A 15,731-nucleotide genomic window follows, 5' to 3' on the forward strand; every position below is an offset into this window, starting at 1 on the left:
GTAACAACGGTTATCCGCTTTTCTTGCCTAATCTGGTAACGATAACAAGGATGTTCTGGAAGATATTGGTCGTGTTCAACGTGAACTTCTTCTTAATAATTCCTTATTTACTTTTGTTGTTTATCTCAACAGTCACCTCAATGTTGGGATATCTTTCATATCTGGCGTCTCCCTTTCTGGGTATCATGCCACCGGTCTTACACTTCACCTTCTTGAAGGTCACTTCCTTCATCCAATTTTCTTAATTTCTTACTTTCTTGTCTCCTCAGTCTATCCGCGTCTCATTATTTATCCTTCGAATTATCTCAAGGTTTTCTCGAATCTTCCCAACTTACAGGGGATAAAATATATGTATCTCTTATGCCCTCAACCATCAATTTTAACTCATGGTGAATCACCCTCATCCTGACGATTACATACTCTTCTATTTCTATTTCTACGAGTCTTTAGGGTTTCCTCATACCCAACTCCCTTGTCATTCCTCAAACTCTATTGCCGTTATATTCCTTTCTCTTATCATTATTTCATGAACCAACACAACATAAGCATTGATTTCAAACATCCCGTCATTCTGGATTCGTGTCTTCAGAACGAATCTTGACAACTTTTACATCTTAGATTCATAATTCATCATACTCGTCTGCCTTTGTTCTGGCTCTAAAGCTTTTACACTATCTCCTTATCTTTGGGAATTACTTTCCCGAAAACAATTGACTGAACTTAAATCAGTTTATTATAATCTCTTGCTCCGTGCCTTCCTTGGCCTTTCACCAGCGGGCGGTCTCTCTCTTAGGAGGGTAAGTGACAAAAACAGTCTTTTGTGGTTCACCAATCATTTTGAATCTCAAATTATTCCTATATTTCCTTTAGCCAGGCTCTTGCCTCGGCTGGGTCAGCTTGTTCCTTGGAACTCTGAGAGCTTAGCGACTTAAAGGTCATGAAAGAATTTCCTACCGCATTATTTCCTCAAGGTGGTGATTGGGGATAATAGTCTAAGTTCTTTTTAGACAGGTCCATGAATTGCCGTATAGGAGTACCGTCTCGGGTCTCCTTATCTTGCTCGACTTCTACTTTCTCAGTATGAAATGTTTCATCCTTCTCCCATACTTGGGGTTATTTTATACGTTAGAATCCTCATTTTCCACTTCATTATGTTATGGGTTCCTTCTATCTTGATGGCGTCCTCCCTGACTATCACATTCAGGGTTTGCCCTAAATCTTATTCCTTGAACTATGACTTTCATCTAGGATCTCATCTTTAAGCTCTTAAACATTTGGAACCCAAATTTTATAGGAATACCTCATTATTCCCTTATCATCTTTCTCGGTATTAATCTCATATTTATTTGTTGGCTCTCTGCCTTCATTCATCACCTTTTTCTGGCACAATATGCTCTTTTCCAATAATTCGGTCTCTATTGCAATCTCAAGCAGCTTTTCGGTACCGGCTCCGGTTACCTTCACTACTATTTCCATTTTCTCAAAATCTCTTATCAACTCTCCCAAAGACATTATCATCTTGAGTCTCTCCTTTTTACTAAGGGCATCAGCCACCACATTGGCTTTCCCCGAATGATAAGGAATCTCTCACTCATAATTCTTGATTAGCTCTAACCGCCTCCTCTGGCGTATGTTGAGCTCTTTCTACGGGAAAATGTACTAGAGTACTTATGGCTTAGGTAAATCTCGCACTCCTCTCCATACAAATATTGCCTCCAATCTTTAGGGAAAAACTATTGCCACGAGCCCAAGCTCATGGGTGGGGATATCGAATTTTTTATTCCCTTAATTGTCTTGACGCAGACGTGATTATCTTGCTGTGCTATATAAGAAGCACCCTAATTCCTTATGCGAAGCGTCACTACACTTCACAGAATCTCCTTTTTCCATCCGGCAACGCCAGCAGAGGGGCCGTCACCAACCTTTGCTTCAGTTCTTGAAAGTTGTTCTCGCATTTCTCTGTCCATTCGAACTTCTCAGTCTTACGAGTAAGCCTCGTTAAAGGGGGCTACTATCTTTACAAATTTGAACGAACCTCCGGTAGTGACCGACCAATCCTACCTCTGGTAGTTGACCTAACCATGGTCATCAATTCATCAGTGGTCCTTTATTCATTCTTGTCAGGATCCTCCATGGGATCCTCCTCAGCAACTATCCCTTCTAGGACAACATCCTCAATATCAACATCATCCGGTCCTGCGTTAGGACGCTCTATCGGATCCACAATCTGATCTCCAATTAGTAATAAAACATCATCGTGTTGTTGCTCCTCAACCTCAGGGTTCGGAGTCCCGCTACCATATACGATAACGAACTACGCTTCTATCACGATATCTATAAGGGTTCCCATAAGGGTTTTAACTGTCAGTACTACATTAGGTAGTCCGACTATGAACTTGGCAAGAGTTCTTATTTATCTTAGTGAACTTATTATCTTAACGTCACTTCATCTCTGAGGTTTATAACGCTTAGCTCTGATACCATTTCTGTAACACCCCCAAATCCGGGGTCGGGGATCCGGGTTGTCACGAGATCCATTTCCCTTAATAACACCCAATCTTAATACACAATCAACTACTCTGTACTGTGACCCCATAATAAACACACACACCACAAGTTATAGTCTCAGAGATGAATATTCAAAAATAATCACAAGTCGTTTTATTCCACAATTATATGTCAATACACCTTAAAAGGTTTCTGAATAAATTTACATTTCTTTGCCATTATTACAATTCATAATTATACATAAGTCTGGTACATCATTAGTTGAAAACTTAGCCTATTGGTAAGTTCTACCTCAGCTACAGCGGCCTCAACGCTTCCAGAAAGCTGTGGAACGTTTCCTATTCGCTTGCGAATTGGGAGCTTGGTCCTGTTCATCTTATCTATCTGATGTTGTGTGATGAAAGAAGAAAGCAAGGGTGAGCAGCAAGCCCACCAAAATAATATGTATAATGATTAACAATATATGAGCCTACTCATAATACTCATGAAAGTCTTGGTCAAAAGAAATGAACCAAGTTGATATCTTAGTGCGATGAAGTCGCAAAATATTCAGTATATATATACATATATACTTTTCAAAATATTGGAAGTCCTCTTCCATGCATAATATACACAAAGTCCCAGTGTATAACTGTATAAAAAAATATCGTTGCAAGGTGATCTCATATATCTAACCTTGTCTCAACGTTTTTCTGAAAATCTTTGTCATTCATAAGACAATTATTAATTAGATATAAGTTTAAAAGACGAAGTTACAAGATACCCCAATATACTTATATCTTTCCCAAATACTACTTGAACTACCACCGTTCAAGTTATAATCAGTTTCAAAAGTTCATCACATAGATGAGACTATAAGACAAGATTTGAATAGATTCAACCTTTGAAATATTATTAACGGAAATGAAGTTATGATATACTTCATTTAGTTCTCATATATATATATATATATATATATCCACATATACATCTTCTTTATACATTTCCTGAAAACCTCTGTCATGTAAAGTATGAACAGAATTGCAATATCCAATAAATTTGGAAAGGAAAAGAATTTTGGCATAAACCAGATATCTTGCTGATCAGGCAAAGATACCAATAAGTAACCTTTTCTACTAGTAGATGGACGAATTCCCCACTGGTCATCACCCTGGTCTCAATAGGACCTTATGCTGGACTGCCACTCAGCCACTTATGCATTTGATGGACTCCCACTGACCCACTTACACTATCATGGACGCCCACTGAGCCCATGTTGCTTATGCCGACTCGATAGATGGACTTACTTCCCGAACGTTGGGTAAGTAATCAATTTATTTACCAAAACTGCAACCTTGTTACGAATATAAAATACACCATAGAACCGGATCCCTCAGGTTTTGAGCGAGTATTTAAATCCCCTTAAAAAGGAAGATCTTAAATATAAAAATGAGTTTTGGGATCCGCTCTAACTTTTAAAAATCATTTTGAAGACTCGAAAACACTTTAAAGAGTGTTTGGAGTAAAGCTGATTTAATGAAGTAAATCAGTCCCCCGTATATTTAGAAAATGTCTGAATATTATTATTTAAATAATATTCCCACAAAGAATAATCTTTATAAAAATAATTGAAGTAGAAGTATTAAAACTTATACTTGAAACGAGTATTAAATAACCAAAGATATACTTATACGAAAGTACTATCTTTATTTGAATAATCGAAAATAAGTTTGATTATTGACACCTTATTCTTTAATAAAATAAAGAATATATTGCAGTAATAAGCGGAGTCATAATACCTCGAATGAATATTATAAATAATATTCATAAAATAAAGGAGTCATACATCCTCAAATGAATATCCATAATAATATAAAAGAGTCATAAGCCCTCGAATGAATATTCAAATAATATTCATTTAATAAAATAAAGAAGTCATAAGCCCTCGAATGAATATTCATAATAATATTCATTAAATAAAATAAAGAAGTCATAAGCCCTCGAATGAATATTCATAATAATATTCATTAAATAAAATAAAGAAGTCATAAGCCCTCGAATGAATATTCATAATAATATTCATTAAATAAAATAAAGAAGTCATAAGCCCTCGAATGAATATTCATAATAATATTCATTAAATAAAATAAAGTTATCGAATAAACCTTAATCGATTAATAGTTTTGAAAACTATAACCATATATATATATAAATATATATGTATATATATACATATATATAAAATCTACTCGGGATCCTCGACTCCCGGTTTTAGAAAATGTTTTCACCTTTTGGGTCCTTATAATAAGGGTATATGCAAAATACTGCTATCCTCTAGCATAGGTATTATCAACTGAACCAACAGATATATATATGGCAAGAATACGAAACAGGCATGCATATGTACCATATAACATGCTACAATATATCGCAAGAATCTGCTATAACAAATATGCATTTAACGCAAGATCATGCATATACACAAATACATCACAACAACAGTATAACGGATAGAAAACTTGCCTGAGCGACTGGGGGTTACGAATGGCTCGGGACGAGTCTTGTAACCTATAAGCAACAAGTAAGTTAGAATTAAACAAAAGTCATTTATAAATCTATACTCTAACCAACTCAGACTCTAACGCTCGTTTTGCGCTTACTAATTCTCTTAAGTCACTCGAGTACCCTCGGCTCCACCATTTTTAATAATTTAACCATTACGAGTTTTAAGGCGATTCTTTCGCGAGTGTCTTATCAACTGCCTAACACACTCTACATAAATGTTTCATGCTCCAATTAGTCATTTAAGGGCCTTAACCAAGGTTTCAGAGTAAGGCGAGGGGTAAAGGTTCGTTCGCGAAACACCATTACTTAAAACGGTCGTTTCTCCTAAACCGTACATAGGATTCAAGCAAATCACATATCAAAACAAAGCTTGAAACATAACCTATCTAAACATGGAAGTGGTTAGTTTATAGAAGTGGGTGTTCGGGTCCAACAGTTAATCACAAAACACTTTATATAAAATCGGGCATTACGACGGCTATAACCTAACGATTTCCAAAGTTTAAACTACACCAAATCATCACCAATTCAACAACAATCCAACATCCATCAACATAAAACTAAACCCATTCATCTAAGCACTATTATCATCCAAACAAACCAAATGTAAAACTAAGGGTTCAAGAGTTTATACCTTCCTTGGAGAGTGGGTAGTCACTAACAAGCCTCTAGGAACCTTGATCTATGCTTAATCAACCTTAAGCTTTCATGAAAATCAAGAAAATCAAAGTAAGTTACTATTCACTACTATTCATCATCATCTTTGATGAGTGGATTAGCTATGCAAACCATGGAATCTTGATCTTAAACTCATGGTATAACTAAGTTATGAAATATAGGATCCAAGGAAACAAACCTTGTAATTTTCCATGGCCTAGAACTTGAGTTTTGAAAATCTATTTCTTCATTTCTTGAAAAGGCCGAATGGAAGAAGAAAGAAATGGGGGAGAGCTTTTGCTTGCTTGTCTTGCCTTGATATTTGTGCAAAGAATGCATGGTTGTGGTTAATTATTGGCTAAATATCTTGTTTTCACTTGCTTATATCATTGCTTGCATCACTACTTTGCCACATGTCTCACTCTTGTGGTGTGATGATGTCACCTTGCTTCTAACCACATGTTTTAGCTTATATTAGAAGCTTCCTTCTCATGCTACTTGCATGTGCTTACCCCTTGGACGTTTATTTGTTTTACGGTTCGCTTAACTCTCTTTCTCGTTGATCGTTTGAGGGATCATACCCGGGATCTTATTACTTGGGTTCCCTTAACCTTTCTCAATACATTATATTCCTTTTTATAATCCTCTCTTATAATCCTTGAATTTAAATCCCTTTAATCATGTTACCTTATACTCAATTCTTTCGGTATCTGGTGGATTTTCGAGAAAAATCAAAGTGTTCGGAATTGGATTCTGACGATCTTTACATACACTTATTTACTTTATGGAATACTAATACGATCTTAGAATTTCCATAACAGTATTCCTATATAGCGTGGTCTGATAATTTTTCTTAATCAGCATCATCAGCAAAAGTTACTATTCATCCGTGTTTCAAAAATTCCAAAAATTGGGGTTATTACAACATGCACCCAACCCCGTGTCTAAAATCTAAAACTTTTTAACCTATCAAACAGCCTATTTTGGCGTTCTTCAACAATTTTCACATGTAAGTTAAGTTTGGATCTTTTTTATGCTGCTCCTACTGTTGGATAACCCTAGAATGGTCGGATCCAAAAACCAACTTCAACTTCTTTGATTCTATCAGGATTATCTATTTCAAACCCGACTTGGTTTTTCTTCTCAAAGAATGCTTATTTCAAACCCACCAAGATAGATAAAAGTTTCGGTTTCCTTGGAGTTAAATTTTCTATTGTCATATAGAACATTTTAAATCATTCCCATTTGGGAGTTGATTTTTCAAAGTGAATGCATGCACCTTCGCTTTGACGAAGATTTTGCTGGAAAAGACAATCATTTCTTAATATTGTGAAGTGAATTTTTTTGAGATATAGTTTGAGAGATAAAAGAGAAATGATGCTTGAGTATTGGAATAGATGATAAATTGCATGAGCGCTCGAGACTATATGTTGTGAAATTAGCGTGGTCAGTTCCCCAAGAAAATAATTACTTATATATTGAACTGCCGACTTTATATGTATTACTTTTGCGGCAAGCCAATCCAATTATAGCTTATCCCCTTGATTAATTTTCAATTTATTTTGGTCAAGTAGCACTTTCACGTGAATGAATTGTATCGAAATATAGTGCACTCCGCGAAGGGGATTCTTTTATTTGAGAAAGTTTATTATCTAATGAAAGACATGTAAAATATTCCCGAAAATTTAAATAATAAAATATTAATGTCGGAATATAGAATAGAATAAGAACACGTAAAAACACAGAAAAAGAACAAAAAATTAATATGAGAATATTAATTAAAATTAAAATATATTATACAATATATTAGATCTCGAAGTAATAATAAAATTAAAAATATAAAAAAGAAATATATATATATATATATATATATAAATTAAAAGACATGTGACATGACATCTTAATATCCATTTAACCTAATATGTATGCAGTATAGGTATGCTCTTCCGAATTTTCGGCCGCTTCAAGTCATAAGTTTTTAATCCTTATCTCCGCATTTAATTACTTTAATATGAATTATTGTTATTTTTATAAGGAATGAACCCAGACTACATCTTTTTCTTTACTCTGGCATCACTGTATACTTTTTGAAATATTAAGCCTCTTTTAGCTATATAAATCGTAGTCAAGGTATCTTTAGTTTTTTAATCTAATTATTAATTTTTTAGAATTTTTAAAAATGATGAATAATTTACAAGAATATTGTTTTGAGATAAAATTTTGAGATTTTTATTTCGCTTCCATTTAATTTAGTTTTCTTAAATATTTTATAATATTTGATGGTTAGATTTATCGATGTTAGTGATGAACTGTGATAATTTATGAACGTTTATAGATTTTTCGGTTGACAACAACTAGAATTTATAAAAAAAACTATGATGCCTGGTGCAAAAAGTATTTTAAAAATTATGTATTTATAACGTTATTGAGTGAGATAATTATTTGATAATTAATACCGTAAATGGAAAATTGTGTAACATAATTGGGTGAGTTTAATTGTCGAATAAATATTAACTAAACGTGTTTCAAGTCATAATAAAAAAATTTATTATATAAATTTTATGTAACATACATTAATTTTTGTTATACGGAAAAATATAATTGGTTTAAAGTATCAATCTTATGTCATTTTTATATATTAACAATAAAATTAATTAATATCAAATAAAATGTTTATCAAATAATATTTGTATAAAAGTAAATGAAGTTTCAGTACGTTTTTTTAATGTTAATGTGTTTAGGTACCGTTAGGATAATGAATTTTAAACATACTAATGTGAATAATAATAAGATTTCCATGAAAATGTATCAATTTTTCTCCTTTTTAATTTTAACTGAGTAGAAATCACATGATAGAAACAATTATTTAGCTTGAATAGAAATTATGATTATTTACCTTTAATAGTTTCCTTGATCCAAATAGTCCCTGAACACTTCCATATCAAAAAATGTTGAAACTTAGCAATTTCATTTACTTTTATATAGCCATTACTTAATTAAAATTTAATTTGATTTTAATTAACATAAATATTAATTTAAAAATAAGACATGAGATCGATATTTTAAATTAATTATCTGTAATTTATTTTTTTTCGTAAAACAAAAATTACGATATGTGACGTAAAGTTTATAGAATAATTTTTTGTATTATCACATAAAACCCGATTATGTTAATGTCAAATAATTGATCTCGATTGATAACGTTATCAAAAACACAGTTTTTTTAAATAAATTTTGTGCCTCGCTTGGCGCGGCTTTATATCATAATTAAAAATAAAGCCTAACCAAGGGTTATTCTTTTGGTTATATACTAAATTAAATAATCTATAATTAAGAGTAAAATATTGATACAATATTACAAAATAATTAATATTTGCCTTTACTTATTATACTAAATACTTACTTAATAACCTTTTTCAATAATAATATTTAAATATATACCGGTTAATTCAAAATTTTAAAAATATATTGGTCTACACCGAAAATCGTTAAAGAAAATAATTGTTATATACCAACATAACATATAATATTTAATTAAAATGATAGTTATTAGAATTAATTCCAGACTCTTCCATGTAATATTTAATATCTTCATACATGCAACAAACGTCCTCTCCGTGGGCTGGGCTGCAAATCCACTTATTAAATTAGAAAGGACCCTTATTTATTTAATTTTAGAATAATTTTCGGTGGATGTACAATCGAAAGAGATAGACAAAAATAATGGTGAGCTAAAAATTAAAATTAAAATATTTCATAAATTAGATTGAGAAATTTTAACAGGATCTTATTGAAAAAACTAAAATCAAAACTCTGCTTTCGAAAAACATTATAAACTACAAGTAAAGACTCATGAATTATAAATTGATTTCTCGTAAAAGGTGGACTTAGGTATGTTTATGGATTTGAAAACCCTATCGAACTGACCCAACCGACCATCTTTTAGAACGTTCAGACAGATTAAAAAACTCGATATTTGTTTGGGTAAAAAAATTTTAAACCGAATTAAATAGATCGAATACGCGTTCTTAATTTTTTTCCAACCCAACCGAACCTGATTTAAGTTAAAATACTTTTTGATAATTAATATATATGTATTATATATAATTATATATTATTTCGTACGCCTGTATATGATAATTATGACATGACATACATTCCTAAAATTTTAATATTAATTGAACTTGTTGACGGAGGAAATTGGTATCAACAAAGTTTGAGTTTCGTCGCCGGAATCAAGATGTATGATGAAGGTTCTTCACCGGAGAAGTGAGAGGAGTGTGGTGGTTGTGATGAATTGGGGGTTGAGATTGCTTAGGGTCGGTGGTGGCTCCTTATGGCTCTCGCTTCCAACCCCTTGTAATTTGCCTATGTATCCCTATTTATAGGGAATCAAGCCAACGTAGTTCTTTGGGAATAAGAAACCTAATGGGCTTAGATCTCTTGTCCCGAGGCCCATTAGGAAACCTACTAGAAACCGCCTTCTACTAGCTTTAGGAATATCCGTCGATGAGGCCCAACCACAAGGCCCAAGGCCCGTCCACAGCCTCAAGACTTCACGGATAAGGCATCTCTCTGGCCAAGGATAACCTTTCGCTACCAGCTGTTTTTTTAATCCGTGGACGCATGTGTAACGACCGAGGAATTACGCTTGTATTATATTATAATAATAATAAATTATGAGTATTATTATGTGATTAAATGTGTTAAGTCGTTGAACCCTAACTGCTATGTGTTATGTGTTGGTTGTTTTGATCAAAACGTGTTTTGAATATTTATTGAGCGTTCTATCGTCAGTTATATATATTATATCAAAACCTGTACAGCTCAAAACTATGTTTTAAAAGCCCGTATTTCAAACAAAATCATTGGCCCTATTTTGCCAAAAATGCCCTATACCGTATCGCTATTCTGAACCCCTAGACGTTTTACCAATTGACCTTTTTCGCGAAAAACGACTTTTTCCGGACCCCTTCGGGTACCAAAAACCCCACAAAAATCACATTTTTATTTTTATAAGATCATGAAATTATCATACATCATTTTTCTTCGCATTTTTGTAATATTCACAATTTTTGGGAATTTTTAGCATTTATTTTGTATTTATTGGATATTTAAAAATTAATTATTAATACCCAAAAATTATAAAAATTGGGGCCAAATATTTTTATTAGGAGTGTAATTAGCCCCTTAATTTTTATTTAGGGGTATTATTTTTACTAGTATAAATAGCTGAATTATTGTTAATTATTAGTTAATTAATTATTAAAAAAAAAAATCAGAAAAAATAGAAATTAGAGTGTTGGTGAAGTTCTTGTTCTTGAAGGAGGGTAAAGATCAAATCGTGATTGTAGGAGATTCACTGAACCACTGAAATTGCTCTAGTAACCAAAATCATCCCCATGAAGAGACGAATCTAGTGATATCAATAACATCAACTGAGGTTTGTTAAATCTTAAAATCGATTTTTATGTTCTTGACATGAATTTCGGTTTTTGATTTTGAAGAATCGTTTGATTGTTTAGTTGATTCAGTTAGTTTTATTGAAGTCTTAGGAGTGATTTCATGTATTTACTTTGATTTTATAACCCCTGGAAGGTGATGCACGAGTTCTTGGTTTTTGAAATTTTTGATTTCGTTTTCGTTGAATTATAGATGTTATTGATTGATTTTAACTATTAGGAATGATTATAGAAGTCTGTAGATTTGATTTGAGATGAATTTTGCGAAGTTTGGTTGTGATTCCGGGTAGGGAGTAGTTTTCCGATGAACTCATCGGAGGAGCTCGGCTTTTGGCCGGAGATGGCGATGGGGTGGTGACAGGAGGGTGTTGACGTCGTGGGGAGATTGCTGCAACACAGGGGAATCGAACGGAGTCAAAAAGGAGGAGAAACGATGATCAGGAGGCTCGTTTTTCGCCTCGCCGGAACCCGTCGCCGTCGCCGGATTCTGGGACGGTGACGGCTGTTCTTCGTGACCCGATAACCGAGGACGACCAGGTTTCCAACCCGGTTTCGACCCGGTTTCGATCCTGAAAACCCATAACCCAATTCTCTGTTTATGTTTCTGAAAATAAATTATTTACTTTTAGTTTATAAAACAGAAAATTAGTTTTATAAATTATAAAAAAAAAATCAAATAAAAATCAAACTATAATTCTGAAAAAAATATAATTAATAATTTCAGAATTATTTTAGTAATTTAGAAATTCGAATTTATTTATTTATTTATTTAATTATTTATCTAATTATTTATTAGTTATCTAATTAATTAATAATTAGGTAATTAATTAATAATTAGGTAATTAATTAATAAATAAGGATTAAATAATATGATTAATAATCCGATAATTAGTTAAATATTATGAGTAACTTGTACTTATTCGAATAGTGATTCGATAATTAAAATTATGATTCGAGCGATAGTTTATTCAAAGAATATCATAATAATTATCCGTATCATATAATTAAATACCGATAGTTAAATAACTATTAATCGTATAGTTATAGTAATAATATAATAGCTCGATAATTATGTAAGGATTGTGAGTAACTCGTATTTATACGAGTAATTGATCTTGAGTTAGATTATGATTCGAGTAATAATTAGTGATTCGATAAATAACGTATCAGTTAATTGTATCGATTGATTATTTGTAAATAATCGATCTGATCGAGTAAGCGTTAATAATTAGTAAATAAGTGTAGTAAATTGTAATTAATCCTAATAATTAGGGATTAATTATTTTAAAATGTAATAAATATTAAATAATTATCTAAAAATATAATTAAGGATTATTTAATTATAATTAATTATTTATAATTAATTATTAATTAATTAAATCTTGTTTAATTCATAATAATTCAACCGTTAGTCTGATTCGAGCGAAACGAAGACCCCTGGACTCAGAAAAATGAGACGAATCCAATAAAAATAGTTGTAAGTTATAATTTCTTCTGAAAGAAAGTGGTTTGGTGATAATTGATAGTTCGTAGGTCCTAGTAGGGGTATAATTGAGCTGAATAAATCCCGAAAAATTATAATAAAATCAGATAAGACTAGTAATACAGGTATAAGCCTAGAATTGATTCTAAAAATAATTATAAATCTAGAAATTAATTATGTGCTTTACGTGCTACGTGCTTTATGTGATTATGTGAATAGATGTGCTGTATAAATGTATGTATATATATATGCGAGTCAGATAGAAACGCATGGGTAGACTGATATGGTTGCGTGATATCAATTCAAGATACACGTATGTAGTAAATTATCTAAACACCTATCTTTCCATGATTTGTTCAGTGTTAGCAAGGCAGAGCAAGCTAGGGTCAGAAGGCAGTAAGTTAAACCAGGTTAAGTACGCGCAAGGCAAGTTTTTCCCCTATTCTAAATTCAGAATAGTGAATTATAATTCTTTTCTCATATCAGTTATCTTTGATAATCATTGTTCATATACACTGTTACCCATTTATTATCACTTGTTCCATTTCATTTCAATTCTTGATTTACCCAATTTATTGAATTCCCTGTTCATATTTCAATTCCTTTACCCTTGTTACCTATAGTCTGGTATATCCTGGTGTTGGGGTATATCAATAGCATTCCGATTATTCCGGATGCTAAGCCTTGGACTGGATGGTTACTTTACGGGCTGGGTTTTACCCAGACCATTATTTAATAGGCCATAGTTGCCTGAGTACTCCTAATGTTGGTTGGGTCTATGCAGTTGGGTATAGATCTGCACTATATTCTGACTGATCAGCAGGTTATAGTGCATATGTTGGTTCTTGTTCCAGTCTTGTTCATTTGGCACTCGCCAGTGTTGGCAAATTATTATCATATACAGATACAGATGGTTGTTACAACCAGCAGCTTATTGTTTCTCTCATTTCTCATTCTCTATACTATATATATATATATATTTTTGCAGGCTTGTTGAGCAATTTTGGCTCATCCCTTTTTATTGTTACTCCTATTGTTTTACAGTTAAGGTAGAGAATGAAACCCATCAGGACCCGCATAGTCAAGAAGCGAGTCAAGCAGCGGGACCCTCTTATACCAAGAGTGTTCCTTCCTATTTCCGAAGAGAGTTTTGAAGTGCCAGATCAGGTGTAGCAGGATAAGTAGTAATGTTGGGTTGAATAAAAGTTTTGTGTAGTTTGAATAAAAGATTGTGTAGTGAAACTGTAAATAGAATAAAGTTTTGTAACAAAGGGAGTTCTTGAGACAGGTTTTATTTAGTTGGGTTTGTAATAAAGTGTAGTGCATGATTCTTGTTTTCAAACTCAACCCTTAAAAGATCCTGAGTAGTGATAGTTCGGGGTAATTATTATATTTATATTCCGCTTGTGCAGATATAGTTGGTAATTGTTGTTAATAATGCCCCAAATCTATACCCCGGATTTGGAGGGTGTTATAGTTGGTATCAGAGCTTAGGATTGACCTTTGAAAACAAGAATGTTAGGATTAAGATAAGATAGGAAAATAAGATAGGATGAGAGTAAGAGTGTTAGGACTGTTTGTCTATGTGATTAGAAGTTATGAGTTATAGAATTGTGATTTGATTGTTTTTGTGTTATTATTTTTATGTATATTAGATGGCTTCTTTATCATCATCTACGGAGAGGACCGAGACAGATCCAGTGGATGCACAGGTAGTAGCCCCAGTGTCAGGGCAGATCTTACCTCCATTGCCACCTGAGCCAGCACCAGAGATACCACTTCCCCCGGAGGTACCAGGTTTTGCAGATTATTTTCCATACGTTGAGCCAGAAATACCAGATATTCCACCATTAGAGTTTCCGATGTTTGATATTCCTGATATGGTTGATCTTCCACAGTGGGAGGATGTAGAGCCTCAGATTCATATACCACCAGTCGAGATTCCAGAGATGCCACCGATGGAGCCAGAGGCAGAGCCGCCCGTGTATGCGCCTCTGGAGCAGCCTGTCTTATTTCCTGCCCCATTAGCCATTTATGCACCTGTTCCGGGAGTTTATCAGTTTCCTCAGCCGGAGTTTATAGATGAGATCGTGGTAGATGGACCATTACCTTCTCGAGGTTCCAGCACTGATCTTTATGAGCATCATACCGTGACTTACCAGCGCTTTCAGGCAGAGAGGGAGGAGAGGATTAGATGGCAGAACCAGTGTAGAGAGATCCTTGGATTGTATGAGACATAGACGGATGGTCCTGTCAGAGCATTACGACCGAATTATATACTGAGAAAGAGACTACATCATATTCACCGGGTTAGTTCGCAGCAGCTTACTGATTTGAGACAACAGGATCTTAGTGCGGAGACAGCATATCGCAGAGCATTAGGACTTACCGAGGCAGTGCTAGAGGCAGTGCAGGAGGAGTTGAGCCACGTACCACCAGGATTTTGAGACCAGCAGATCGATGAGTGCTGTATTATGTATATTTTGTAGATAGAGGCAGTATAGTATTGTATGAGTGTAGCTACTTGTTATTTCTAGAGAACTAACAATGAGATTTACAGAAGGGGGGTTGAATGTAAATCTCAAAACTTTTTCAAGTTTTGAGCAGTTTATAAAGACTGTGTGTTCAAGATGAACAAGTGTGTGAATTGCTTTAAGCTGATACAGACAGATATATATTCAAACACAAATGTAAAGAACACAATAAACCTTTAAAAACTTTTCTGGTGGATTTGTTGTTCCACCAGAGATGGTATTTCAGAAATTCTGTGATCTAAGAATTTGATCACAGCTGCATCCTAGTACAAACTAGATAATTTTTCTCTCAAGATTTTTCTAAACAGCTCTGGAAAAATTCTCATCTAATTACTAGCTACTACTTGGTTTATATTACCAAGTTTACAAGTGAAGACAAGGATATATAAAATAATAAAGTAAGATCTCCACTTGTTTCTTCTCCAGTTCACTCCAGTACTTTGTTGACTTAATGTCTCTTTATACTAGAGTAGAACGGCTGCTTTTTCTGATGTTCCTGAAATTAGGCTGCCACATTTCAGTTATCTCTGTTCACCCACGTGC

General features: G+C 33.4%; 1 long non-coding RNA gene across 1 annotated transcript; it reads right to left on the minus strand.

Annotated features, from left to right (window-relative positions):
- Positions 1–5,010: 5,010 nt before the first annotated feature.
- On the minus strand, positions 5,011–5,982 carry LOC141692855 (uncharacterized). Its single transcript, XR_012562933.1, has 3 exons — positions 5,909–5,982; positions 5,687–5,749; positions 5,011–5,055 (listed from the first exon to the last, which is right to left on the minus strand). It is a non-coding gene; the product is annotated as an uncharacterized LOC141692855 (long non-coding RNA).
- Positions 5,983–15,731: the final 9,749 nt, after the last annotated feature.

The sequence above is a fragment of the Apium graveolens genome, chromosome 10 (genome assembly GCF_009905375.1).
Source record: "Apium graveolens cultivar Ventura chromosome 10, ASM990537v1, whole genome shotgun sequence".
In the NCBI taxonomy this organism is placed as follows: Eukaryota; Viridiplantae; Streptophyta; class Magnoliopsida; order Apiales; family Apiaceae; genus Apium; species Apium graveolens.